The following is a 7,298-nucleotide window of genomic DNA, read 5'->3' as shown; positions in this document are numbered from 1 at the left end:
TCAATTGTAACACACCCATGACCAAATCAGAGTAAAAAGTCTGTCATTGGAGCACAATGGAGCCACTGTACCAGAATTTTAAAATTGGTCAAAATGAGCCCTGAGACTGATTTAGGGTTTGTTTGGGACATTTATCTTATAGCACGTTTTGATTCCCGAAGAAAAATTCAAGGAACCCGAGGACCTCAGTGGGCACAGTCAACAGGTTAGCTTTTTGGGCATCAAATTGAGTAAGAATCTCTCACCCTATTCTCTGTTATAGAATTGAAGTGTAATTAACAATAAATACGATATTTTGTACAATTTAAAAAATGTTCATGATTAATTACGGATTGCTAATGGAGTCAGAACCAAAAACTATTCTCTGTTGATTTCTGTTAATTGTTTTTACAGTTTAAATGCATGATAGTACCTTATTGATTTATTTTATATCTTTGAATGCATATATTGTTGTTTTATGTGTTTATGGTTGAATTAGAAAAATGGAAGTTAAAGGTAAACGAAAAACTTGTGTGATTAAGTGGTTTGATGAAACGACAGCCTTACTGGACATCCTTAGAGATGGTGGACGAACCGGGTATACCCTATCGTGAATGTATCTCATACCGAACGAGGTATGGAGACTTGGTAACTTGGAGCTCATATCGGATGAGGTATGAGGACGACCTACTTTACCCTTATACCGAATGAGAGATTGAGATTTAGTAAATTGGCGTTCATACTGGATGGGATATGGGGACGGCCCGTAATTGAAAATGTTAAAAGAAAAAGTTTACGCGTAGCGGGGACATCCCTATGAACCCCTATAAATATCAGCAGGCTGATGAAAAAAGAGGCAATTGTTGTTTGATGATTTGAATATGAAAGTATAATATGTGTTATATTACCAATTACATACGAAATCATGATATATATAATGTTATTATTTTCTATAGGTTGTTTTCTATAAATCTCATTATGATAAGTGGACGGTAAATGATTTTATTATTGATAAATGAATTTGTTTAATTTAGTGCTTCATTACTTATTTTTTTGATGTTTTCTACCAACCTTCATTCCTGTGTCGGTGATATAGTATGATATTCTTACTCGGTTAGTGTAGTTCATCCTTTATTTAACCATTTCAGATCAAGAGGACCAGGATTTAGAGTCCGATTCGCAAAAGGGTTGCAAGTAGAATGCTAGTTTTCTTTATTTTTCGTTCATTTCTTTATTTTTTTGTATTTCTTTCAAAATGGTGAATTCCATAACACGAATTGGTACTTTAAGTTATTGTGTAAGTAATGTTAATCTTGAACATTTATTTCTTTTAGATATTTTCGGAGTCATTACAGTTGGTATCAGAGCCGCGTTCCTTGGATCAATTTCTTACAAAAAACTCTTAGAAAACACTGAAAATAATGAATTGTCACCCAACCATTCCTTCTGAAATATAGGTACAAATAGATGAGGAGAGGAAGACCCCCACTAAACCGAGCATCCCGGAAGGGTTCGCTTAGAGAAGATGTTGATCGGTTTATTGAGATGGTGGAGAGACTCATTGCTGCCCAGTAAGCCCGTGAGGAAATGAAAGAGCTACCTGACGCTCCCCTGTTGCCAAAGGTTGAGCCACCCCTGTAGCGGGAGGATCCCGAGCCACCCTGATATGATCTTGCACCACCATAGTATGATCTGGTGCCCTAGCCACTGCATCACCCAGCACCACCATAGTATAATCCGGTGCCTCCACTATATCATCAAGTACTACTGCAGGGCCATCCAGTCCATCCTCAACCCAGCCCAGTCCCTCGTCTACAGGACACAACTCCTTTCATGATGGACCCAAACTGCATAGAAAAGTATAAAAAACTAAATTCTTCTACTTTTACAAGGGAATTCTAATTTGAAGAGGTCGAGTTCTGGTTACCTGAGACAGAGAAGGCCGTCAAGACCCTCGGGGTGATCCCCAAACAGAAGGTCATCCTTGCTACTTACATACTAGTGGGAGAAGCAGACCGCTGATGGCAACTCAAGCAGGCCGCCCTACCATTTCTAGTCACTTGGGAATAATTCCTAACGGTCTTTCATGCGAAGTACCTCCCAAAGCATCTCCGACATCTGAAGGAGATGGAGTTTGCACATTTATTTTAGGGAGATATGACTGTATCAGAATATACTTGCAAGTTCCTGGAGTTGTGTCGATATTCTCCTGAGAGCATGATGAACGAAGGCAGGAAGGATAGAAGGTTCGAGTGGGTTCTCCGTCCTAAGATCAGATAGCAGTTGTTTGTGCTCGTGCTAATTACTTATTCGACTGTTCTGGCCAAGGCACAGTTAGTGGAGAGAAGCCTTCGCATCTTCTTTCAAGCAGCAGGGAACCTCAGGCCCTCAGCTCCATGCCACAGACCAGCACCTATTGCACCTGTTCAATATAACAGGAGACCCAGGCCGATGACTCAAGATCCCCCTCAGGTTCCAACAGCAGGACGCAGCAAAATCTGTCAGCATTGTGACAATGATCATGGGGACCAACCCTGTTATCGCCTAAACAACACATGCTGCATATGTGGTAGGGTCCAACATTATGCAATGGAGTGTGCCCAAGGAACCAGAACTAGGTCAGACCTCCTATCTATGACAGGGTTTACAATCTCACTCAGCAGGATGCAGAAGTCAACCCGAACGTGGTACATAGTATGTACACTACATGTAACTATCTTGCTCATGTCTTGATCGATACTGGTACATCACATTCATTTGTTTTACATATTTTTTTGCATCAAAATTAGGTATATTACCTGAAAAACTTAATACTATGTTATTTGTGTCTACTCTTAGGAGTAGGACACTACTGGGGGAGGTTGTCTACAACATCTGTATCATAGATATAGCAAATAGAAAATTGAGTGAGGACCTAATAAAAATTGACACGGGGGACTTTAATGTAATTTTAGAAATGAACTAGCTAGCGATGTATCACGCCACTATAAATTATTTTAGCAAGAAGATTGTATTCAACCCTCCTAATGAGGAGTCATTTACAAATTAATAAAATCGTTTAACATTTGTTCTTTCATGGCAAATTTTCTTATTTTCAAGTACTTTAACCCAACAATTTTTTCTAACTAGGCAAAATCAAGAAAAAAATTTGTATTCAAGAGATTCCAGTAGTCCGATATTTTCTAGATGTGTTTTCGGATGAACTACTTGAACTGCCAGTGGACAGAGCAGTCAAATTCACCATAGACCTTCAACCAAGCACCCAGCCTATTTTAGTAGTTCCTTACTGCATGAGCCGTATTGAGATAGAGGAATTGAGAAAACATATCATAGAAGTGCAGGACAGTGGATTCATCCGACATAGTGTGTCCCCTTGGGGTGCCGGAGTCACATTTGCAAGAAATGAAAATAAGGCATTGATGTTATGTATTGATTACAGAGGTTTGAACAGAGTCACAATCAAGAACAAGTATTCCCTCCCCATGATCGATAACCTCTTTGATCGGTTGTAAGGTGCCCAAGTCTTCTCCAAGATAGACTTGCATCCAGGTTACTATCAGGTAAAAATCATGACAGAATACATTCCCAAAACATCCTTTCGAACCAGGTATGGACATTATAAGTTCCTGGTCATGCCAACGCCCCAGCCATCTTTATGAATTTGATGAACAGAGTTTTTAGACAATTCCTGCATTAGTTTATCATTATATTCATTGATAATATCTTGGTATATTTAAAGAGCAGAGAGGAACACGCTCACCATCTGACTCAGGTTTTGCAGGTTCTCAGCGAGAAGAAGTTGTATGCAAAGTTGAGTAAGTGTGGGTTTTGACTTGAGCAGATTACCTTCCTAGGACACTTCATATCAAAGGATAAAGTGTCAGTAAATTCCGAAAAAGTTGAAGTAGTGCTTGGATGGGAAATCTTGACATTGGTTAAGGAGATCCGTAACTTTTTAGGGATGGCATGGTTTTACCGTAGGTTTGTGGAAGAATTTTCTAGTTTAGCTGCTCCTTTGACTCGGCTCACAAAGAAAAATGTCAAGTTTGAGTGGGATGAGAACTGTGAAAGAAGTTTTTCAGAACTAAATAAGTGGCAGACTACTGCACCTGTGTTGGCCTTATCGAGCGGATCGGATGGATATATAGTTTACAGTTATGCCTCCTACTTAGGTTTGAGTTGTATTTTGATGCATCATGGTAATGTCATAGCCTATGGGTCCAGACAGTTGAAAAGTTATGAGAAAAACTATTCCACTTATAACTTAGAGTTTGCCGCAATCATCCACGCCTTGAAGACTTCACGCCATTATTTATATGTGGAGACCTTTCAGATCTATACCGATCACAATAGTTTGAAATATATATTCACTCAAAAGGATCTCAACATGCATCAGAGAAGGTAGATAGAACTTCTCAAGAACTATGATTGCGACATCTTGTATCACCCAGGTAAGGGCAACGTGGTAGTCGACGCACTCAACAGGAAAAGTACAGGTACATTAGCTCATTTGATGGTTTCAGAATGCAGGCAGATGGAGGTCGCACAATAAGTACGGCTTCAGGACCTGAAGAGAGTCACATGTTTGGGCCACCTGACTGTTTAACCTGAATTAAATAGAGAATAAGGTGAGCTCAGCCCGTCGATCTCACCGTAACAGCCCTAAAAAAAATACAAAATAGAAAGTTAACTCAGAATTCTGAGTCTCTACCGATGGTTGCTCAGATTCCAGGACAGAGTGTGTGTTCTAAGTGACAGTGAGTTAAAAAAGAACATTATGACAAAGGTTCATAGCTTAAAGTTTGTCATGCATCCCGGAAGCACTAAGATATACTAAAGTATGAGATCTCGATTTTGGTAGAACGGGATGAAAAGAGATATAGCTGACTTTGTTTTTAAGTATTTTGTATGCTAGTAGGTCAAGGCAGAGCACCAATGCCTAAGTGGGCTATTTTAGCCATTACCAATTATGGAGTAGAAGTGGGAACATATCACCATAAATTTCGTGACAAGATTACCTAAGGCATGCTCAGGACATGATGTTATTTAGGTAATTATTGACTATCTTACTAAGTTTTCCCACTTCTTGGCCATCAGGATGACCGATCATTTGGACAAGTTGGTAAGAATATATATCCAAAAAATAGTCAGATTACATGGAGTGCCAGTAACAATAGTGTTTGACAGGGACCTCAGGTTCACTTGTTGATTTTAATCTAGTCTTCAGCTAGCTATGGGGACGAAACTATTTCTTAGTACTGCATTCCACCCTCAAACCGATGAGCAGTCAGAAAGGACAATCCGCACACTTGAGGATATGCTCTGAGATTGTGTTCTTGACTTCGGGGGCCATTGGGATGACCATTTATCCCTGATAGAATTCGCCTACAATAACAGCTACCAAGTAAGTATTGGCATGGCTCCGTATGAGGCATTGTATGACCACCCATGCAGATCGTTGATATATTGAAAATAAGTGGGCGATTGAAAATTGTTCGGTCTATATCTTGTAGATGAGACTACAACAAAAATAGCTAAGCTCAGGAAGAACATCCAAACGGCTCATATTAGGCAGAACAGTTATGCGGACACCCGGAAAAGGGACTTGAAATTTGAGAAATGTGATAAGGTGTTCCTTAAAGTCACTCATTTAAAGGAAATCAGTAGATTCGACAAGAGGAGAAAATTGAAATCTTATACAGAATTAGTACCGCTGCCTACAGATTGGCACTGCCTCCAGAAATTTTCAGGGTCCATAATGTGTTTCATGTGTCCAGGCTACGCAAGTACAACTTGGACCCCTTTCACATCTTAGCTCACGAGACTTTTTCACTCTAGGAGGATCTATCATACGAAGAAGTACCGGTCGACATTGTGGACCGAAAGAGCAGATTGCTCTGCAACCGAAAAATTTTCTTTGTTAAGGTTCTATAGCAGTATCACACACCGAGATAGGGTACATGAGAGCTAGAATTAGACTTAAGAGCCAAATATCCTCAGCTGTTTGATTGAGAGTGAGAGAGACAAATTTGAGAGACTAAATTTCTTTTAAGGGAGAGAGAGTTGTAATACCTTAAATTAATGTTTAATGTAATTTAAGATTTATTTATAAATATAATTTCTTAATTTTTTAATTTTTTAATTTTAATTTAGAGTAAAAATAAAGAAAAATTGATGGATGATTAAATTGAAAACAATTTAGGGAAAAAGAGGTGAAAATTTGGGTTCTGTGATATTTTTGAAAAAAAAATCGAAAACTGGGGGTCAAAATATGATTTAGAGAAGTTTTTCCATGTGGAATGGATGTTTGGTAATTTGACACTCATACCGGAAGGGATATGGGGACAGTTCGTAATTGAGAATGTTAAAGAAAAAAATTCACGCATAGTGGGGACATCTCTATGAACCCCCATAGATACCAGCAGGCTGGTGAAAAAATGGACAATTGTTGTTTGATGATTTGAATATAAAAGTATAATATGTGCTATGTTATTAATTATATACGGAATCATAATATATATAATGTTATTGTTTTTTATAAATCTCACTACGGTAAATAGTTTTATTATTAATAAATGAATTTGCTTAATTTAGTGCTCTATTAGTTATTTTTTTGATATTTTCTACCAACATTTATTTATGTGTCGATGATATAATGTGATATTTTTACTGGGTTAGTGTAGTTCATCCCTTATTTAACTATTTTAGATTAAGAGAACCAGAATCCAGAATCCAGAATCCGATTCGCAAGAAAGTTGCGAGTAGAATGTTAGTTTTCTTTATTTTCCGTTCATTTCCTTATTTATTTGTATTTATTTCAAAATGGTGAATTCGGTAATACTAATTGGTACTTTAAGTTATTGTGTAAGGAATGTAAACCTTGAACATTTATTTCGCTTTCGTACTTTAATTATCATTTATTTTCTTTGGATATTTCTGGGTCGTTACAATTAACACTAATTATCTATTAAATAATTTAAAATTTATTACTATATTAAATAACTTAATTACTTTATTAAGCTGAATATTTCTTATTTGTCAAATTAACGTGTCACACTTGATATAATCAATGGCAACCATCTTCACTAATGACAAATTTTTTAAGTATCATGATAATTTCTAATAATGATAGTTTATCAAACTTATAATAAATATAATATAATAGTAACTTTTGTGAGTGCTATGATAAATTTATTTTTTGAAGATTTTGGATGTATTTAGATAATTTTTCATTTAAGATTTATGTAAAAAAATTAAAATATTCGTGTTCAACATGTGTAAAAATATCTTATAATTTTATTTCTAATGTTTACAATTAT

Source organism: Carica papaya, chromosome 3, assembly GCF_054855325.1.
Source record: "Carica papaya isolate Zhongbai chromosome 3, ASM5485532v1, whole genome shotgun sequence".
Lineage (NCBI taxonomy): Eukaryota > Viridiplantae > Streptophyta > Magnoliopsida > Brassicales > Caricaceae > Carica > Carica papaya.
The sequence above is the reverse complement of the archived record's forward strand: the minus strand, read 5'-3'. Positions refer to the sequence as shown.